The following is a 12,506-nucleotide window of genomic DNA, read 5'->3' on the forward strand; positions in this document are numbered from 1 at the left end:
TGACACACTGGTCAGTAAAGAACATATTGTTTAATTTCCATATGTTTGTATAGTTTTCAAACTTTATCTTGTTATTGATTTTTAGATTTATTTCATTGTGTTCAGAGAAGATAGTTGATATAATTTCAACTTTTTGGAATTTTTAATAATTTATTTTGTGGCCTAACATCCAGTCTATCCTTGAGAATAATCCATGTGCTATGGAGAATAATGTGTATTTTCCATTCACTGGGGGAAATGTTCTGTAAATATCTATTACTTCCATTTAGTCTACAGTACAGATTAAGTCTGTTGTTTCTCTGTTGAATTACTGACTGGATAATCAGTCCAATGCTGAAGTGGGATGTTGAAGTTTTCAGCTTAAAGAACATTTCAAAGTGTTCCATAAATGAAAGAAGTAAGGGATATAGACACCTAATTTGGATGTATATGAAAGCTACCTTCTGTTGTTATCTTTATTAAATATATTTATTGAAGAACTTAGAAAACTTTAGATTATTTTATTAACTATAGTTTTCATGTTGTACATTAGATCTTTAGGCTTGTTCATCCTACATATCTATGACTTTGTATCCTTTGACATAAACCTCCAGGACTCCTGGTATCCATTTGTATCCGTTCCCCACCTCCCACTCCTGGTAACCATCCTTTTATTCTCTTTATCTTCTTGTCATTTACTACAACATGGATGAACTTCGACGACATTATTCTAAGTGAAATAAGCCAGAAGCAGAAAGAAAAATACTACATGATGTCACTTATATGTGAAATTTAAAAAAGAACAGCTAAAACTAAAATAATTAACTATAGCATGTAATAAAAATTCATGATAAAAAGCAAAAGAAATTATTATAACATCAAAAAGCAAGTTATGGCTAGGCATGGTGGCTCACACCTGGAATACTAGCACTTTGGAAGACCTAGGTTGAAGGATCACTTGAGGCTAGGAGTTTGAGACCAGCCTGGGCAACATAGAACATATCTCTACAAAGCTAAAAAAAAACAAGTTGTATTTTTTTTGTAAATAACTAAAACAGTAATTAATGAAGAGATACATTTTGAATAGAAATATTAAATAATCCTTTGTATCATTGTATAATACATTTAATAAAGATGAATGAATCATATAAATACACTGTAATTTTTTAAAGTTCTAGCTGTTTTGACAGGAAATAGTGTTATTAATGAAAGAGCACAAAACTCATAATATGGCACTTCAACAAAGGCATCAAATAACTGTGTTATCATGCCAAGTATTATTTAAGATTAGAAACTGTATAAGAAAATTGTAAGTCACCTATGAAATAACTTTAAAGGAGGCATCACAAACTTGACAGTCTTTTTAAGAATGTGCATGATATGAGTAAGTTATAAAGCTGAAATATACATATATTTAAAAATTCAATCAGCTATGCATATAAAATGATAGCATTATCTATAGAAAATCATACTTCCTATAGAAAATGATGAAACAAAAATCATTGTCACATGAAGAGGGAATAAAAAATTATACGGACAAGAAATATAGGGGCTAAATGCATTTCAGAAATGTGTCAGCTAATTAAGTTATTCTTTTTCTGAATTTCGTGGTGCTTGTGATATTCATTAGCTTTCAAAATTCATAATTTGTTTTGATCTCTTTTCCCATTCTGAATAAATATCCCCTTTCATACCTTTGTTTTTTAGTTTTAATTTTATATTCTCTTCTGTTAAAACGGCTGTGCAAATCAAACAAGCTCCAAGCACTACAAAACCTGCATTTATCCCTGGATGCACTTGCTGCCAAGTTTGAAAATAATCTTATCTTTGTTACAACAACCACTGCATAATTAATTCTCCTAAGAAGAATTGTCAATTTTTTTGATACAGGCTGTGCTTTTTCAGCTGGTGGCCGTTCATTACCACTGCTGGGAGAAGGATGGATCTAGACTGAAAGTGATGAAAGATGGTGTGGTTAAGTCTCTGATTCAGGTAAATGACTTTTGAATAATGTAAATTTCCTGTAGAAAGCCTCAAAAATATTGCACTTGGTTTTATTTTTTCTTTTCATTTGCTTTACACGTTTATAGTAGTAGTAGATGGCAATTTTTAGATTTTTAGAGCTGTGTATGTTATTTTTATTTTATTTATTTATTTATTTTCCAGACAAGGCCGCCTTCTGTTGCCCAAGCTGGAGTGCAGTGGTGAGATCTTGGCTCACTGCAAACTCTGCCTCCTCCTGCCTCAATCTCCCAAGTAGCTGGGACTAGAGGTGCGAGCCACCATGCCCAGGTAAGTTTTGCATTTTTTGTAGAGACGGGGTTTTGCCATGTTGCCTAGGCTGTTCTCGAACTCCTGAACTCAAGCAATCTGCCCATCTCAGCCTCTCAAAGTGCTGGGATTATAGGCATGAGCCACCACATCCAGCCTATTTTTTATAACCAACAAGAATTTACAGTGTTCTTATCACTACAGTGACAAAAATGGAGTAGTGTGTATATTAATAGGGGATAGAATGATCCAAATTCTGATTCTGTCTCTTACTTGGGAATTTTAAAAGATATTTTATAAATGACTTCAGTATGGGTCTCTGGCCCATGATAGCCACTGATTTTTATAATATATAATAAATTCTGGGTGTTATTGTTATTGAAGATCCTACGCATTGAAGAGGATAATTATTTTTCTTCTTTTTAAAAAAATTTACCAGTTTGTTTGTTTGTTTATTTATTTATCTTTGAGACAGAGTCTTGCTCTGTTGCCCAGGCTAGAGTGCAGTGGTGTGATCTCGGCTCACTGCAACCTCCGCCTCCCAAGTTCAAACAATTCTCCTGCCTCAGCCTTCAAAGTAGCTGGGACTACAGGTGCCCGCCACCATGCCCGGCTAATTTTTTGTATTTTTAGTAGAGATGGGGTTTCACCGTGTTAGCCAGGATGGTTTTGACCTCCTAAACTTGTGATCCGCCCGCCTCGGTCTCCCAAAGTGCTGGGATTACAGGTGTGAGCCACCGTGCCCAGCCTACCAGTTTATTCTAAAGGATATTAAAAAGGATACAGATGAAGATAAACATAGAGAGAGGTATGGAAAAAGGGGTGTGGAACTTCCATGTCCTCCCTTGGCGTGCCACCCTCCAGGAACCTCCACATGTTCAGCTATCCAGAACCTCTCCAAACCCAGTTTCCTTGGGTTTTTATGGAAGCTTCATGTTGCCAGAATTCCTTTCTCCAGAGTATAGGACAGAATCCACTCTGGTGAGGTCTTAAGACCAATGATCAGAAAGGCAGGGAAAGGTTAGAGTCTTGCTTCGGGCAGGTGAAAGGAGGACAGGAAAATGTCAGAGATTCTGTTTCCTGAGGCCTGCCTCTGTAGCATAATGCACCCACCATTATAACACAAAACTGTAACAAGGGCTATGGGTGTCATAAGCCAGAAACCCTGGATGGAAACCTATACATAGGTTATGGTATATATTATTATATATGTGTGTGTATATAATATATATATAATATACACATGTATATTTATATATTATATAATATATAGTGTGTATATACATATATCTTCTGTTATTGTATGCATATATACACATACATATATACATACACACATATATACACACATTATATGTGCCTCTCTCTCTCTCTCTATATATATATATATATGTGTATATATATATATTTAAACATGTGTAATAACAGCACAGGCCAGCTCCTGGTTTTCTACCATGGATCCTTTACATCAATAAATAAATATACACAGTCATCAATAATTAGTTCAGTCCATCATGTTGTATGACTCTCTCCCAGAGTGAGACCACTCAGGTTTGTAGAATTTCTTTCCATTTTGTCAGGTTCCAAAAGCAAGAGTCATTTTGGCAAATCTATACCTTCATCCATTCAGGCATCTGGAATAATTGAGCTAAGAGACAATGTCATCTCTCGCGCTGAGACTCTGTCAAGTTGTTAATGCAATATTAGATTTTCCTCAATTTATTACCCATTTATTCATTTCTTTACCCTCAGCTATTCTCTTTACATCCGTTTGTCGTTTATTTTTATTCACACTTTCCCACCTTTGGAAGGGACATCAGGCTCAGCCACTGTGTTGGGCCAGATTGCTGATAGCAATACTAGTTCAGCAAGTGCCTTCCTCTCGGTCCACTCACACTCAGTTAGGATAATGTTAGATAAGCACAGAACTAGTAGGCTGTTTCTGCCACCAGACAATATAGTTGTATTCAACATTAGCCCTAATTTTGACGGATGGGGTAAAGGTACAATCCACTGTAATCAGGCCCCTAGAAATTCTGACATAAGTTTTAAAAGTAGTTAGTTTCTTGCTTAGAAACCATCCCTTCTTCCACCACTTGTATTTGCAGCCCTGATCTTAGGACCACTGCATGAGATAGGGAGAAAACAAAATGTTTTTGAGGTGATTTGAGGAAGGAAGGAAAAAATTATAGTCATTATACCGGTGTACTAGAAGAATAATTATTGAGTTATTTTATGATTACTCCATATCTGCAGAGCAGGGATGCTCCTGTTTTAGAGACAGAAACAGAGGTTTGGCTTTCTGTAAGCTACCAAGACCAAATGATTCCTTTAACTCTGTCTTGGAAAATAGTTTTATGTCCATCTTCCACTGAAGAAGACATTTTGACAGAATCATCTAATTAAAATGGCTTGTATTATGAGAAAGTAATTAAAGTTTATGCACTGTTTTGATGTTTAGATTCCATACTAAAACGTTTGTGGTACTGCTGTCTTATTCTTGGCAGGCCAGTAATAACACAGTCTTGGTACACTTTACAACATTGGTTTTTTAAAAATATTCCAGCTTAGGATCCATTTTTATATTAAGATTGATGAAGGCTGGAAAGAGAGCAAGAACAAAAGTCAGGGAATAAAAGAATAAGACACTATCTGCCTGCTTTTCTAGTTTCTGCAGGTTAAGCTCTACGTCTAAATATTGGGCCCTATAAGGTTCTCCTTTTACAACAAAGTAAAATAAATTCCCTACTTATTTTAACTATCTTGAGTGAGTCTCTGTTTCTTGGAGTCATGTGATTGCTGACTTGAATTATAACGATTATACATTTTGTATTTAGATAGGTGTCTGATTTAAGCTATGCAAGACATCTTTAGAATTATAAAAGCTTGCTATTGTAATATGGGAAGTTTAAATTATACATACCTGTATTATTTTCCTACTGCAGCTCTAACAAATTACAACAAATTTTATACCTCAAAACCAACAGAAATGTAGTATCCTACCATTTTGGAGGTCAGAAGTCAAAATGGGTCTTACAGGATTGAGAACAATTTGTCATCAGGGCTATCTTTTTTTCTGGAGGCTTTAGGAGAGAATCAGTTATTTGCCTCTCACAGCTGCTAGAGATCACCTGCACTCCTTGCCATTGCAACCATCACTCCAACCTCTGCTTTAATCATCACATCTCATTCTCTAACTCTGACTCTTCTTTCTTTTATTAAGACCTTTGTGATTACTTTGGATTTAACTAAATATTCAAGAACAGCTTCTTCAGCTCAAGATCCTTAACTTAATTACATCTGAAAAGTCCTTTGTCATTTAAGGTAATGTATTCACAGGTGTTGGAGATTAGGTCATGTACATCTTCAGGGAAATATTATTCTACCTGCCACATCAGCCACGATAATGATATTTTAATGGTTTTTGATTTACCTTTTCACTCATGCTTATATGCTTAATATTAATAAAATGATTCAAGTTCATAGTAATAAATGTAAACTTTATAATGTTTACACATTTTGCATAACTCTTAGAAGTGATGTAGGTATAAAAAAGATAAAGGTTTACCTTTAGCTGTATTTTGATAATAAATCTTTGTTAAATATTTGATAATTATTCAAAGAAAAAAATAGTGGTTGGATGCAGTTAACACTGTCATCTCAATTATATGTCCTAAAGACACTTTTAAAATGTGACAATTGGGCCAGGTACGGTGGCTCACGCCTGTAATCCCAGCACTTTGGGAGGCCGAGGTGGGTGGATCATGAGGTCAGGAGTTTGAGACCAGTCTGGCTAACATAGTGAAACCCTATCTCTACTAAAAATACACAAAAAATTAGCCGGGTGTGGTGGTGTGCACCTGTAATCCCAGCTACTCAGGAGGCTGAGGCAGGAGAATCGTGTGAACCTGGGAGGCGGAGGTTGCAGTGAGCCAAGATCGTGCCACAGCACTCCAGCCTGGGTGACAGAACAAGACTCCATCTCAAAAATAAATAAATAAAAAAAAATAAAAATAAATAAACCAATAAAATGTAACATTTGTTGCTCCAAATAAATTAATATTTGATATACAGGTAGAAATTTAGAATTTTGGTCCCAAAATGTTTCACATGCCCACAATAGTGTATAATATGAATATTGACATTAGCCCAAAAAGACATATACTTTAAGCATCATCCAGGCATCTCTTGTCTTCAATAAATACATAGAGTAGTATTCCTACTTTAACTTAAAGATCCATTAATAATTTAAACTGCATTTTATTTCGTAATTTTTGAATTTTTAATTATATCCACAATTTACTTGTGTTTCATAACTTTAGAATAACTATTATGCTTTTTTAAATAGAGTATTGCCCTATGAAAATATTAAAGGAAAGAAAATATTTCTTCTTGCTAAAGGTCTGCAGGTACTTATTTATTTAAGGTAATGAAGGTGTTAGCTGGGGTTGTCAGCCAATGTATAAGAGAAACTCTGAGATTTCATTTATTTTAAATGTGCTACTTCAAGAGAAACTAAAGGATAAAAAAAAAGAGTATCTAAGGGTTATATATATGTGTGTGTGTGTGTGTGTGTGTGTGTATGTATGTATATCTATATATGTATATACAAACATATGTATATCTACATATATAGATATACACATATCTATATATATACACATAAACACACACACAGTTATTTAGAGTGCCTTAGATGTTTTCATTTCACCAAATGAAAACAGAACAGTAGAGGATTATATCTCATTGGAATTTAAAATAGACTTTTTATTTATTCTGAAGGTACCATAATTGTAATTATTTGCATTTTAAATTAATTGATATTGCTTTTTATTAGTTCACAGTCTAATATGGATCAAAGTGGAAAGAAAAGGTGGAAATTCAAATGTCCTTCTAAAGCTGAATATGCTAAATATCCTGCAAACAGAGGAAAGCTAGGTATCTTGGTTCATTTTCTGTCGCTATGACAGAATATTTGAGACTGGGTAGTTTATAAAGGAAGTAGATTTATTTCTCACATTTCTGAAAGCTGAGGAGTCCAAGAGCATGGCACTGACATCTGGTGAGAACCTCCTTGCTGTGTTATCCAATGGTGGAAGATGAGAGGGCGAGCCAGGGCATGCAAAAAAGGAGAAAACTTGAGGGCCTGTACTTGCTTTATAACAACCCACTCTCACAGCAACTAACCCATTTCCTCAATAACTTCATTAATCCATTAATGAGAATGGGGACCTTATGACCTAATTACTTCTTTTTTTTTTTTTTTTTTTTTTTTTTTTTTTTTTTTTTGAGACAGAGTCTTGCTCTGTCGCCCAGGCTGGAGCGCAGTGGCCGGATCTGGGCTTACTGCAAGCTCCGCCTCCCGGGTTTACGCCATTCTCCTGCCTCAGCCTCCCGTGTAGCTGGGACTACAGGCACCCGCCACCTCGCCCGGCTAGTTTTTTGTATTTTTTAGTAGAGACGGGGTTTCACTGTGTTAGCCAGGATGGTCTCGATCTCCTGACCTCGTGATCCGCCCGTCTCGGCCTCCCAAAGTGCTGGGATTACAGGCTTGAGCCACCGCGCCCAGCCGATGACCTAATTACTTCTTAAAGGTCCTACCTCATGAGTTTTGGCAGGGGCATTCATATTACAGCAATAGGTGTAATTTATATATAATATATATTTATATTTATCCAACCTTGGATTATATAGATATCCAATATATAATATTATATATTATAATATATAATACATAATAATATATAATATATATTTATATGTAATATATATTATATATAATATTATATATAATATATAATATATATTTATATTTATATATTATATATAATATTATATATAATATGTATTCTATTTATATATTATATATTATGTATATTTATATAATAAATATAAATATATTATATATAATATATTATATATAAATATATATTATATATATAATATATTATATAAAATATAAATATATATAAATATATATTATATATTATATATAAATATAAATATATATTGTATAGAAATATTATATAATATATAATATATGATTTATATATTATATATAAATATACAATATAATATATGATATATATATTATATTATATATGCCGGATTTAGTAACGATGCCCAGAGCAAATCTAACAGACATGGACGTGCTAAATTCCGTTCTCTACATGTATAGGTAGAGAAATCTGTCTAGGGAAAATAAGGGGAATTTAAGGACCATGGAGAGTTGATGAGAAATGGTGAGGCTTGCTATAAAGAATAGAATGAGTAAGCATTTCACTGCAGCACAACCCAGCAAATGAAAAGTCAGTGATAGACCAGAATGAATTATTACTTCCTATGCAATACTACAAACTTAATTCTACTCACATATAGCTGATGCTGTATTGTCTGTGCCGCACCTTCTCAGTTTACTTCTGATCTCACCTATAGCAATATTGGACAGTAACCTGCCCACTCTTAGCATGCCAAGGCAAAAGCAAATTGGCCTCTTTGCTTTTCTGCCTTAAGCCTTCTTTCTGCCTTCTTGCAGATTCAATCAGGTGTTTTAATGTCATCAAAGAAAAACTTTAACTGGTGGGGGATGGCGGTCTGTATTAAAAAGTGCTGGCCACCTATCCCGTGGCGGAAGGCAATTCTTTAGTTCATTCTACATTGTCACTCATAGGGTTTACAGGGAGACTGAGCCTATCTGTCTACAGGAAAGATCAGCTCCTTATTCGTTTTCCTCTTTTTCACTATTATACTCCCTTCTCCCTTCTTTATGTTTCCATAGATAACCTGTCAATAAATCTCCTCTTCCCAAATAATTGTCTCATGATCTGCTATCAGGGAGACTCAAATCAAGATATACACTGAGTTTTATCTATATATCTCTATTGTTTAAAAAATTCTTATATTTATAATTGTCCTCTGAAGAATGTGGGATGACATGGGGTTTGGGAGATAAGCTTTGGAATACTTGTCCACTCCAGTTTACTGACAAGAAAAAAGCTTTAGGTAATCTGAGTGATTCTCCCAAAATCACACAGCTAATAAGTGGCAAAGTCTTCTTTGATGTGCTAAAGAGGACTTTGGAAGCGTAAAATAGAATGAATTGTTTCCCAAATGAGTTCTGTGTATTTTAATTTCATGTGTAACCTCAATTTAACGTGTCAGATCTTGCTAGCTTAAGACATCTCAGCTAAACTCCATTAATTTTGGTTCCATTAATTTATGCTTTGTGATAACTTGAAAGCGTAATAATAGAAGTTATTTTCTCTCTAAAAATATTATCTAAGAGTATACATTTTTAATCAGACCAAATCATTTCCTTAATCTCCTTCTTGGTTTCTCTACAGCCATCATCCTTTAATGTTCTATGATACACAATAAAAGACAAAGAACATTAGGCACACTAAATCTTAGGATGCTTTCTTGGTCTCATAATGCCATCCAGCATCATAAAATTAAACTCTGGCCCATCCTAAGTTATATTACGAGAAGAAAATGTTTATACATTTTTTTCTGATATGTAATTTTTATTTAATATATACTTAAGCAGCACTAACTATATGCCAAGCATTGTTCTAAATGTTTTACAAATAGTAACTCATTTAATTCTTTTTAAACAATGTTTATTCATTTATTAAAAACAATTACAAATTTATTACGTTAGTATAAACATTTTAATGAAAGAGAAGTATATTTGCAAACTTCCTCCAAAGATGAAAAGATTGGCATTGTTTTTTTTAAAACAAAAATTGTATTTTATTTTTTATTTCAATAGGCTTTTGGGAAACAGGTAGTGTTTGGTTACATGAATAAGAGTGGTGATTTCTGAGATTTTGGTACCCCCATCACCTGAGCAGAATACATTGTACCCAATGTGCAGTCTTTTATCCCTTGCCACCCCTCCACCTTTTCCCCTGAGTCCCTAAAGTTGAATGTATCTTTCTTTTGCCTTTGTGTCCTCATAGCTTAGCTCCCAAATATGAGTGAGAAGATGCAATGTTTGGTTTTCCATTCCTGAGTTACTTCACTTAGGATAGTAGCCTCCAATTCCATCCAGGTTGTCACAAGTGCCATTATCTTGTTCCTTTTTGTGGGTGAGTAGTATTCCATATATATATACACACACACACACACACACACACACACACACACCACATTTTCTTTACTTGTTGATTGGTGGGCATTTGGACTGGTTTTGCAGTTGCAAATTGTGCTGCTATAAACATGTGTGTGCAAGTATCTTTTTTGTATAATGACTTCTTTTTCTCTGGATAGATACCTAGTAGTGGGATTGCTGGATCAAACAGTAGATCTACTTTTATTTCTCAAGGAATTTCCACACTGTTTTCCATGGTGGTTGTACTAGTTTACATTCCCACCAACAGTGTAAAAGTGTACTCTTTTGACCACATCCACATCAACATCTATTATTTTTTGATTTTTTGATTATGAATATTCTTGCAGGAGTGAGTTGGTATCACATTATGGTTTTGATTTACACTTCCCTGATAATTAGTGATGTTGAACATTTTTCCATAAGTTTCTTGGCCATTTGTGTATCTTCTTTTGAGAACTGTCTATTCATGTCCTTAGCCCACTTTTTGATGAGATTTTTTTTTTTCTTGCCTATTTGTTTGAGTTCTTTGTAGATTCTGGATATTAGTCCTTTCTCATATGTATAGATTGTGAAGATTTTCTCCCACTCTGTTAGTTATTCATTAACTCTGCTAATTATTTCTTTTGCTGTGCGGAAGCTTTTAAGCTTAATTAAGTCCCATCTATTTGTCTTTGTTTTAGTTGCATTTGCTTTTGAGTTTTTGGTAATGAAGTCTTTGCCTAAGCCAACGTCTAGAAGGCTTTTTCTGATTTTATCCTCTAGAATCTTTTTTGTTTTAGGTCTTAAATTTAAGTCTTCCATCCATCTTGAGTTCATTTTTGTATAAGGTGAGAGATGAAGATCCAGTTTCATTCATCTACATATGGCTTACCAATTATCCCAGAACCATTTGTTGAATAAGGTGTCCTTTCCCCACTTTATGTTTTTGTTTCCTTTATTGAAGATCAGTTGGGTGTAAGTATTTGGCTTTATTTCTGGGCACTCTATTCTGTTTCATTGGTCTATGTAAATATTTTAATACCAGTAGACTGTACTGTTTTGGTGACTATGGCCTTATAATATGGTTTGAAGTTGGGTAGTGTGATGCCTCCAGATTTTTTCTTTTTGCTTAGTCTTGCTTTGGCTATGCAGGCTCTTTATTGATGCCATGTGAATTTTAGGATTGATTTTTTTCTAGTTCTGTGAAGAATGCTGGTGGTAATTTAATGAGAATTGCATTGAATTTGTAGATTGCTTTTGACAGTATGGTCATTTTTACAATATCGATTCTACCCATCCATGAGCATGGGATGTGTTTCCATTTGTTTGTATCATCTATAATTTCTTTCAACAGTGTTTTGTAGCTTTCCTTGTAGATGTCTTTTACATCCTTGGTTAGGCATATTCCTTTGTGAAATAAGTTGAGTTCTTAATTTGATTCTCAGCTTGGTCACTGTTGGTGTATAGCAGAAATACTGATTTGTGTACATCAATTTTGTAACCTGAAACATTGCTGAATTCATTTACTAGTTCTAGGAACTCTTTGGATGAGTCTTTAGTTTTCTAGGTATACAATCATATTATCAGCAAACAGTGACAGTGACTTTCTCTTTACCAATTTGGATGCCCTTTATTTCTTTCTCTTGTCTGATTGCTCTGGCTAGAACTTCCAGAACTACGTTGAGTAGAAGTGGTGAAAGTGGGCATCCTTGTCTTGTTTCAATTCTCAGGAAAAGTGCTTTCAACTTTTCCCCATTCAGTATAATGTTGGCTGTGAGTTTATCGTAGATGGCTTTTATTACCTTAGGGTATGTCCCTTCCATGCCAATTTTTCCGAGGGTTTTAATCATAAAGGGATGTAGGATTTTGTCAAATGCTTTTTATGCATCTATTGAGGTGATGATGTGATTTTTGTTTTTAATTCCATTTATGTGGTGTATCACATTTATTGACTTACATATGTTAAACCACCCATGTATCCCTGGTAAAAAACCCACTTGCTCATGTTGGATTATCTTTTTGATATGCTGTTGGATTTGGTTCGCTAGTATTTTGTTGAGGATTTTTACATCTATGTTCAACAGGGATATTGGTCTGTAGTTTTCTTTTTTTATTATGTTCTTCTCTAGTTTTTGTATTAGGGTTAAACTGCTTCATAGAATTA

General features: G+C 34.2%; 1 long non-coding RNA gene across 2 annotated transcripts in view; it reads left to right on the top strand.

The window, feature by feature from the left end:
• The first annotated feature begins 1,886 nt into the window (after window positions 1–1,886).
• The window catches only part of LOC105499045 (uncharacterized), a 353,694-nt gene continuing 343,074 nt past the window's right edge, over window positions 1,887–12,506 (top strand). For both annotated transcript variants that reach the window (XR_011618200.1, XR_011618199.1), the window contains exons 1-2: window positions 1,887–1,971; window positions 2,146–2,271. This is a non-coding gene — a long non-coding RNA (uncharacterized lncRNA). The remainder of the gene's footprint in view (window positions 1,972–2,145; window positions 2,272–12,506) is intronic.

The sequence above is a fragment of the Macaca nemestrina genome, chromosome X (genome assembly GCF_043159975.1).
Source record: "Macaca nemestrina isolate mMacNem1 chromosome X, mMacNem.hap1, whole genome shotgun sequence".
NCBI lineage: Eukaryota > Metazoa > Chordata > Mammalia > Primates > Cercopithecidae > Macaca > Macaca nemestrina.